Here is an 11,312-nt window from a genome sequence, read left to right on the forward strand (position 1 = left end):
ACAAATTTCCACTATTAGTAGGTATGTATACTTTGTGGTGTTTAATGTTCTTATTATTTTCTTCAAGTGCCGTTAAAAAAAATCTCGACATGAGACAGTTGATGGTGGAAATTTGAAAGTTTCAAAGACTTAGAATAACTTCTCACAGTTATTATAAACAATAAATAAAAGTGTTTTTAAGTTCGTGTGACTTAGGAATTACAAGATTCAGGAATGTGAAATTTTTTTTATTTGAACCAGATTTTCACACTTCACATTGTAAAAATTCAAGTTATTTGAATTTTGCAATAATCTTAACAAAAAAATAAGTACTGAAATATGGTTCTCAGTAGTTATTTCGAAAGAAAAAAAAAACATAATGATTATAAATTTTGTAATAAAAATGAAGATTTATTTACAAAACTTGTTATTTTCGATGAAAGACGTTGAATTAAGCATTTTCTAAAAGATTATACTGACTTTGTTGTTGGATCTTAGTCTAGCCCCTCTAACTTTTGTTCTCCTCTTTTTATTATCAGTTTTTTTATTTGATTGTGGTGGGGTGCTGCCGTGTGCGGTTTTGGTTGGGACACTAACCTAATTTTTTTAATCGGTGGACACTAACCTAATTAGGGTTTTCTTCGTCGTATCCAGCATATTTTCATAGTTGTATATTTATTTATTTTGTTTTTTAAAATATTTTTTTAGAATTTTTTGTTAACTTAATATCTTTTTTTAGTTGAATTAAATCTGTGGATTAAATATAAATTTTATTAACAATAAATTAAATTTTATTATTTTTATAGCAAGATTAGAATAATTTAAAAAATAGAAATGAAAAGAAAGTGAAAACCCACGAAAGAAAATAAATGAAAAAACAAAAAATATATATAATTAAAAAGGAAAAAACAAAATGGAATGTGTATTGGAAAATCGGTTTAGAGAGGATAATTTCTATCATGACATAATGATTTATATTATTTTGCTAAATATTTTGGCACATGTATTATTTGTATAGTTTCTTTTATTTTTGAGGTAAAAACTCTTGATCTGCAGCAATATATATATATATATATATATACACCTTCTTCTATCATAAACAATCATTTCCCTGAAAAGTGTTACTTCTCATTATAAGCTTTCTGCCACTAATTCTTCTCTTTGGATAATGAACAATGGATTAAATAAGAGACAGATTTGCACAAAACTCAAGTCATTTCCGGGATTAAGACTTTTCAGTACATATGTATAGTCCTAGAGATTTAGACACTTCCGTACGTATAGAATGAAATTTCACGTTAATACTTAACTTTACAAGAAAAGAAAAAGGTTTTGTTCTATTTATACACGTGACGTAATAAACATTATTTCATTTCAAATAATCCACACGACTGTGCACGACTACAGGTAAATCAAATCAATCAATCACATGTTTTGTTTCTACACTACTAGCCTTAACATTATTTCATGTATCTATTATAGAATTCTTGTCTAATTTTTATATGATAATTGATGGCCACGGGCTAGTTGGCAAATCTAAGTCTATACATAATATTATAATTATTAATCATTTACGAGATCAAGATCTCTCACAAACATGATAGCCAACAAGCTCTACCTACTATTTCCATAGACTGACTATTAAGTTAATGAAAGAATTTTGTTTTTTTATTTTTATTTTTTAACCACAATGAAAGAATTTTGTTGTAGTACAAAATTAAGCTCAACTCGATCGATTTCAATTAGAATCTAGTTAAAATTAACAGTCTAGTCTCAAACACATTAGAAAATAGTCTATAGTACACTTATAAAAGCTTATCTAGGTCAACTTAGAATCTAGTTAAAATCAGCGGTCTCATTTCTAACACATTAAAAATTAAGTAATCACCATTATCCGTTCAAAAAAATTATGATGACTTCTCTTTCTGCACATAAATGAACCAAATGAAATCAAGATATGCAAGTAAGAGAACTAGAAATTTTAGTCACGTTCAAATAAAATATTAGCGTACAGTTGGCTACACTATGCAATTCTAGTTATATAACTCCCAATTGTATCAGTTTTATGATTCATAATGAAATAATTTTCCTCCTTTTAAAAAATAACTGTATAGTATAATTTATCGTTTATGGAATAAGGGTATATATTTTATTATGAGAATTATTATAATTAATTTTTTTATAATTAAGTATTTTAGCATAATGTGTGTGCATTACCTTAAGGCTTAAACCATAAATAAAACGAGACAAAAAGAGTAACTGATTAATTTACAATATACACTTTATTAAAATTAAAACACCAAAGAACCATTTCTGATTTAAAGGCGAGTCAATTAAATGTGTAATAAGTTTTTCAAAAAATCAAATCTAAAATTAACAACAAATTAAATCATATTTTTTTTATCAACATCCGCCTAATTTTTAATAAATATCAATAATAAAATTAGACTTTTTTTTGTTATCCCATTTGTTTCAGAGAATGTGACCTTAATATTTCTTTTAGAAAATAGAGAAAATATTTGATAAGGAAAAAAAAATTTCATGTCCAAAAATTATGAATATGGTGAATCATATTACTTAGAAATAACTAAAATCTATTTGGTTGGTCATAAAAAATATTTAAATAAACTTCATACGAGTTAATTAAAGAGTTATCTGATATTTTGATCAGTTATTTTAATTATTTATCATATTAATAAAAATAACATATTCTTACTTAAACTAGAAAAATAAGATTCTCATATTTCCAATAAAAAGTTTTCGTGAAAAATTTATTAAAAACATTCTCCATAAATATTATTTTCCAAAAATATTTTTTTTAAAAAAAATATCAAATATGAAAAATCAAGGGTTTCAGTGAAAATGAAAACAGGAAATAACCAGAAAATGAAAACAATAAATTTTGAAAATGTGTTTGGTTGGATTTCTGAAAACATTTTCAGTGAAAATGAAAACAGGAAACAAATTTTAAGCAAATCTAAAAATACAAAAAGACAAGAAGTAAATATATCATAAATTTTCAGTATTTTTATTTTATGAAAACAGAAAATAAGAAGTCAAACCAAACATATTTTCAGAATTCTAATCTTTTGAAAATGAAAACAATGAATGAAAACAGAAAATGAAAATGCAAACCAAACACACCCTAACATTTTCCAACTCAAAATTTCTAAAAAAATTTAAAACTTCTCATCTAACAAACACCTCCCAAGAGAAAAAGTCATATTCAATTATTTACACGCATATATGTTCTCGTCCTTATCTAGCCAGCAGGATTGGTTGGTTGCAATATGCCAGTGGTGTGCACGTATTCATTGGCCACGAGTTTAGGGCACAATTACATGTGTATAGAACCAGCAACAATAGAAAGTGTGTTTAAGTTAATGTCACGGACCTTCTTGTCTCCTGCGCGTTTATATGGGGGTGGTGGGTGGAGGAGGATGCTCAATCACAATCATATTTCGACTCCACAATTTCACCATTAAGAAATTATGAACATATACACTCTAGTACATATGCCTAAGTTCAACATTGTATATGATACACTGAAAATATATATGTATTATTGTTTTTCGGGTTTTGGTCCATGAATTATTGTTCCAAATGAAGGACCAAGTCAAATCAGGTGTGATTTTAGTTGAACCTATTCAAGTTATTTCACTGTACAATAGAAATGTATAGTAAAACCGTTAAGTGAGGAATGTACTTGATTTTTGTTTTTTTCACCATTTACTTGGTTAGTGATTTATGTATTGCTTTGCACTTTGCAGTTGATTTAAATGTTCTCAAAAGATTAATTAATCTTTTGATATTTCTTTTTGTTAAGAAAGTAATACAAATTTCCTGATGACGTAAAATAACTTGAATTTCTTTTACCCTCATCTTATTAGGCATACCATACCACTACTAGAAAAATGTTATTTTTTTGGTAGATTTTGCTATTTCATAGGAAATTTCTGCGAATTTTTCTGTGGAACAAAATTTACACAAAATTTTTGCAGATTTTTATGCAAAAAAATATTTCATAGGAAATTTTTACGATTTTTTTTTAAATAATCTGCAAGAAATTCTTGCAGATTTTCTGCAACTATATTAATTATCTGTAAATTTTCTTGTGGATTAAAATCCGCACGTAATGAGATAAATTCTAATAGTGTACCAGTTTCGGATTTTGGGGCAAAAATCTTATGTCATGCACGAGATCCTTTATGAAGAGGGCCAAATCTTCATTTGACATTTGAGGCCTTAGAAATTAAAAATAAAAATAAAAGATAGAACATGAAAATGGAAAATGTGCATAGCATATAGGGTTTTTAGTATGAAATCACTGGATGACTATAATTTGGACTTCATAAATTTCATGTGGCACTCCCTTTATTTTCTGAATAAGATAATTTGAAATGTAAAATTACATTTCGGTTGTCCTTTCCAAAATAGAAAAGCGTCACTCCCTTTACATTTTGAAAAAAGACAATAATGTAGAACAATAGTTGATTATTCTTTCTGGAAAGTAAAAGAAGTGTCCCATGGAATTTATAGGTGGTGAAAGAAAACAACCTACTGTAAAATTGGACCCAACCATGGCAGTAGCCCCATAAAAATATAAACAAGCAACATTTTTTCTCTTAATTTTAATTGAATATAAATATTTTGCAAAATTAGTCTAACATCCGCTACCAATGTATCTTTATAAAATAGTCAACTTTGTTCCAATTTTATTTTATATGTTCTTGAAATTATTTAAGCTTTAAATTTATTTATTTATTTGTTTATTTTGCATTATAGATGGTATTTTTACTTTCTGCCTTTATGATATCCTCGCTTGTTTGAAGTGAAAAACAACAGAGAACAGAATGGAAGATATCAAAATCCAAATATTGGGCCTTGGCTTTGCAGAGTAAGATTATAGTGATCCAATTATTAAGCCTTTTTGAGCCATATTGGATCATGGGCTTTGCTATTCCCAGCTTCCTTTATGCTCTTCCCACCCCATAGTATGTTTGGTATTTCCTACTTTTGAAAATACCTGGGACAAAAATCCATTTTTGTTGAACAAAAAACTCAGTGAAAACATATTTTTATATGGTAGGGGATGCAATGTAAATACACAATGAAAACATATTTTTTATGTGTATTATGATCAACAAAAACATGTTTCCATTGTGTATGTATGTTGCACCTCTTAATATTATAGAGACACATTTTCGATAAACATAATTTACAATGAAAATGTGTTTTCATTGTGTATTTATGTAACATGCACAACATTAATCCCTTCTCATCTTGTATCTGGTATTCACACGTGATGAAAATATGTTTCTGTTGTGTAATTGTAAATGAATTATTTTTTTAATTAATTTTTTTATTATCAAGGGGGCTTTTAATGATTCACTTTCAACAAAGCACTTAATGTTCATTTACATATGTAGAATACACACATTTGAAAATGCAATCTTGACATATGATTTAGTCAATACAATCTTGACCATTTCTTTTATGACGCATAGATCAAAGTTTTCAATGATGCATTGACCTAAGAATAGTTCTTGTGTTTGAATTAAGGTGATTTGCACCTTTGATTTAGTCGGTATGATCTTGATCATTTCTTTTTCTAACACTAAAGACAAAACTTTTAACAAAAAAAATATCTTTTTAATCCTTCAATTATTCATGATTTTTGTTATTAGTCTCTCAACAAAATGTTGATTAGTCTTGATCCCTAAACTTATTTTTCGTTTCATTTTTGTCCCTATCGTTAAGTTTCTTTGTTAAGTGATGACGTAACAGTTGATTTGTGACTTTTTTTTATTAAAAAACAAAAAAAAAATTGCTTAATCAAAACAGTTCAAATGTATTAGACCATTTTATGACGATTAAATACCACAAAAAAATTGCTTATTATATCCCAAATCTTTCATATACATGTTACTGTTGAAAACAACCCATCATCTTTATAATTCATTAAAAGAAACCCATACATTAACTTTGTTCTAGTGCCCCAAGACAAATTAAAGCCCGAAAAGCCAACCAAACAACAAAAAAGTTGTGATACTAAAATTTTGTAAATACATTGGATATTTCCCATCTTGTTTAATCATATTGCTGATTTCTTTACCAATTCATCATATATCCCTAAAAGCCAACAAAATCTTAGATTCGTCAAGGGAAATTAAGCCAAAGAAAGCTAACAAAAGCCAAACCTTGTATGTACCTAAAAGTCAACAAAATTGAGAACCTCACCTGCGTTGCCTTGATTGTTCACCCACCACCAAATCTATGGAGTTGGATCAGGTCCTTGAGGTGAGCACTACAAAGTCAGGATGGGCATCATTGGAAAGGAGGGTGGGGACGCTGAGGAGCAAGCGAGGTTGTTTTTCCATGAGGGCATTTGCAGAATAGAAACCCTAGCTCACAAAAATATCAGTTATGGGAGGTTCAAAGGGAAACAACGATGTTTTACCATGGCTGGAATTGATGTTGGTGCTGCCAAAGTACCAATCGAGCATAGTAGAGTTCCAAGATCCAATCGACTATATATTCAAGATTGAGAAGGAAGGTTCCAAGTATGGAATCTGCAAAATCATCCCTCAAGAAAACCCCTATCGTCAATTTCAATCGGTCACTCGCAAATACCAACTCCACATTCACCATGTGCCAACAACGAGTTTAAGTTCAAGGCCAAGTCTTTTGAGAAAACATACTTCAAACGCCATTCTAAGAAGGGCTTGGGTTATGCATTTTTCTAATTTGTTTTCATAACCACTTTCTAAAGATATCAATCTGAAGAAGCAAAAGGGTTTGGAGGTGTGTTCACTCCTTGACAAGTGTACCGAGTCGCACAAGTAGTATAAAACAGTAAGACCGAGTATCGTATCCACATGGAACTTGTTTCATTCAGTAAAGCGTTCGTTCAATAAGCAAGCATTTGTATAAAACTAGGAAATATAAACAAAAGGTATTGTGTCTAGGATTCTAAAGATAACTACCAAATTACTAACTAAGTGTGAGAGATAAACAAATGATTAAAATGTTGAGTCCTTCAACTGAACACTTTGATGTAATTAAATATTTTTCTCTATTTAAGGTTGTTTCTGTGTTCTATGTTGAGAGCAAATATCCCAAACACCGATTCTTTGTGTGAATGGACTAAGTCTATTTAAACTTCGTTCTAGGGTTCCTCGTCGAACTTAGCCTAAGCGAATTGCATTACGATTACAACATATTAAAAACTAAATCCCTGCACTCTGTGTCCAGACATACAGTTCTCTAGCCTGCTCTATCCAGTTCTAAGGATTTAAAACATTTTCCAATGCTAAAAATCCTAACTTTACACACAAATGGGTGATCAAGCCAAAAGGATGCAAGAATTAAATGCAGATAGAAGCAATGAACACATAAAAACAACTTTAAATAAATAGTAAAGAGTTTTACATCAAGGCTCAGCAGAAAACCCCAACAAGAAGTTTAACCTTCCATTGCAAGTCAGCACCTTTCAACTACAACATGGGGTTTTTGAAGCAAAATTCAAATTACACAGTGGTGGGGGTGTCTCCTCCACCTCTAGAAACCTAGAAATCACTCCTAAACCTAGAATCCTCTTGAAAGTTGAGGGCTTTGGGTCTCTTGCTCTTTTTTTCGCCTCTGCTGAGTCTCTCACGCTCTCTCTCATATTCTACTTCTTCCTTTTTTCCAACTTCAGCCTTAAAAAGGGCTTTCTGATTCTGAAGGCTCACTTAGCGCCATTTTCACGCTAACCACAAGTTAGTGAATTTTGGCTTAGCGAGCCAGGCGCGCTGAGCGCTAGAAGAGACAAATGACTCGCTGGGCAAGCTGATGGCACGTTCAGCGCGTAGATGCATGGCAGATTCTCTTCCAGATTCTCCTAAATTGCCAAGCGAGCCTAGTGTCTCACTTAGCGGATATCACTCACTAAGCGCATATGCCTCGCTTAGCGAGACTCCATCTGTTACAACCTTCATCTTCTTTCTCCTTTAACCTAAAACTGAAGGTTAAAACACATTAATTCACATTATTAGGAATATCTACTGAGCAAAATTAAACTAAATCTAAAAATATGTACAAACCTACAAAAGAACCATAGATTAGGGAAAAGATATAAATTTTATGAAAATTTTCAGTTTTGTTTGTTCTCAAGCAAAGAAAGAATAGTTCACTTGTCCTCAAGTGACAAAATCACAATGGTTATTCAAAATAGTGTTTGTTTCCAAAACATTCAATCACATGAACACAAGTTTCATGCAATGCTTTCAATCAACAACTTTTCATAAGATATACAAAATTTCAAAGATATGAATATGATTATTAAGCACACAAGTGAAATAAGTTAGCAAGCAAGATAGATATTAAGGAAGGTTCCTCAAGCCAAATCCTCACGGTCACTGTTTCAATCATAAGCACAAGTGTTTAAGGCAATTTCTCAATCAACAACCAACACAAGTCCCAACTTTTGCATTTCATCTCATGCCATACAATCACAAACACACAATTTGAATCCGAAGGACTTTCTAGGCTAGTAATGAGGCTGGGCTGCAAACAAGTTACGATTTTTCTAGGATGCAAAATCTTAAGTTCAAGGAGAGCATTCATCCTTAGATCAACTCTTTTTCTTTTATTCCAGCTTCTATTACTTGCCTTTTACATTTAAGGCACTTAGCTTCAATAACAACACACACACCAACTCTTATTCTTGAAATTTCTCTTCTTTTTTTTTGCAGCTTTTACTTACTGCTTCTTGATATATTTGTGAGACTATTATTTGTCTTACCACAATTACTGTCACCCAATAACCTCCCCCAAATTTGGGACAAATTTGCTTTGAACCATGATGCTCTCCTACAACCTAAAAAAAGGTAGATGAAGATTATAATTTACAAGCTCAGGGTTCAAGTCAATCAATCAAATTTAAGCTCAACATGGGTGCAAGGGATAAATCATTCGTGAACAAGGTAAGCTATTTGGCTAAGTGGCTATTTCAATCAATCATGGCCTTCATCATCTCCAAACTCATGCATTCATTCAGTATTCAGAGATTCATGCAAAAATCGATACCCAATGCTAGTCGTTCTCTCAGAGTTAAAGTTCACACAACTCACCGGGTTATGGCTAATGATTATTTTCACAATTTACCTGTCGAACCAACTAACATTTTCAATCATGTCCCTAATTCATGTTCTTTCTCTTCTAATTACTACATACTCATTCAAAGCACATGATCTAAGCATCACAATTCACTCAATTCATGCAATCGATCAATTCAAATCATTCACAAACACAAAATTTTCAAACCAAAGCAAACCACTGCATAATCAATCAAAACTGTAAACTGTTCAAAAACTATAAACTTTGCTGAAAAAGTAAATACTAATTAAAGTGAAACATAAAAACTGAAACTAAAACATAATGTTGTATCTACAGTAGAAAAATAAATCATAATCCTGTCATGGCTCATCCTACGCTGGTGCATGCTCATCCTGGGGTGAGGAGGGAGCATCCTGGGCTGGCTGAGATGTCTCCTGAGCTATATCGGGCCAGGGATCCCAGGTGCTCTGCGCTGCTGCCATGTCAGCTGCATAGTCCGTGACTTCGGTGCCTTCTTCATCCTCTGAGACCTTCACTAGTGGAGTAGTAGCAGGTTAAACCTGTGGAGTAGTCTCTGGTGTGGCCTCTTGCATGACCCCCGGCTGTAACTGTGGCTGAGGCTCCTGGGTTGTAGAAGCCTCACCTCCCCCCAAAGGAGAAGGCTGGACTCTTGGCCAAGCCACCTGCGCCATAAAATCCTCCATGCTGATAATGGGCCGATGCTAAGCCAAATTATGAATGCTCTGCATCACCAGGCATAAGCCCTGGTGGAGGCTTTGTAGCATCGGCACTATAATGTCTGAGCTTTGAGCAGAGGTGCTGACAAGTACTGAAGCTGGAGTGGGAGCTGGAGCTGGAGAAGCAGAAGTAGAATGGACTGGAGTTGAGGAGAAAGGAGCAGAAGATTTGATGGTCCCCGAGCCATGACCTTGCGGGTCCCCAGAAAGGTGATCGTGGGATCATTCAAGTTCTAGTAGTTCTTTCTAATATATGCCAAATTCATGGCAAGGCTCAGGGACTCGAATGTCGACAAATCTTGAACAACTCCCTAGGTGATGCATAGGGTAGTGATAAGTGTCGAAAATCCAAGCCTGGAGGAGTGATAGGGCAGTGATAAGCAATGAATCTGTCCAGAGATGAATGAGCCCACATCCATATCCATCTTCGTGATGAGTCCATAAACTAACCTCGCCCTGTCCATATTAAGATCGGACGTATGAAAAGTAGGGGCGAGATTAGAGTAGGACAAGACACTCCAGGTCTACGCCAGAGTGGTCAGATCCTTCCTCAAGAGCTTCCAGGGCGCTCCATCAGCGTTAAGAACAAAGCTACGCCCTGGAATATAGAGCTTGGAGACAAGCTCCTGAGGGTCTGGGCGCGTATTGTAGAACCTAGTATATGCTATGTATCTCTCCCCTGGCTCCAAAACCACATGGGTCTATAAGAACGCATTCAGTGAATCCCCATCAAACTTTATGAGCTTCCCTCGGACTCGAACCTGCCTCGGAGATTTTTCTTCGAGATCATAGAGGTTCGAGTAGAATTCCTTGACCAGGGCCACATCTATGTGACCATCAGGATGCTGGGTCAAGGCCCTGTGCCAGTTCCTCCTCACGAGCTCCCTGCGAAACTCGTCGTATTCTGTAACAAATAAATTAATGTTCCTCTCTAGAAGGATGTTCCGGGAGTGAATGTGTTGTGAGTATCTCTCATAGGCAGCCTCAGAGATGAAACTGGTGGTGTCATAAGGCTCCTGGGTCCGGGAGGCGGTAGATTTCCTCTTCCTTGAGGCCATCTGTAAGAAAAAGAATCATAAGAATTAAGTTAGATAGGTTTTATTTCAAACTGAGAACAGAAAAATAAAATAGAAAAACAGACTGGGCGCTTAGCAAGATTGACTCGCTTAGCTTGCCTTATGAAAATAATAGCACAGGCTTAGCATGCAGGGTGCGCTTAGCACGACAACACAAAAACACAGACTCTGGCTAAGTGAGACACAGTCGCTTAGCTGAAACAACATAAAGGCTAAGGGGGCATGGCTCGCTAAGCCTTATTCTTTAATAGAGAGCTAATTGTGCTTAGCGAGACAGGCTCGCTTAGCGCGACACACTAAACAGGCTCAACGCCAGTAGGCGCTTAGCCCAAATACACCAATGGAACTTAATTGGCTTAGCGAGTAGGGTTGGCTTAACGCTTGAACAAAAACATATAAAACATAATTGCTTTGGGCTTAG

The sequence above is a fragment of the Glycine max genome, chromosome 3 (genome assembly GCF_000004515.6).
Source record: "Glycine max cultivar Williams 82 chromosome 3, Glycine_max_v4.0, whole genome shotgun sequence".
In the NCBI taxonomy this organism is placed as follows: domain Eukaryota; kingdom Viridiplantae; phylum Streptophyta; class Magnoliopsida; order Fabales; family Fabaceae; genus Glycine; species Glycine max.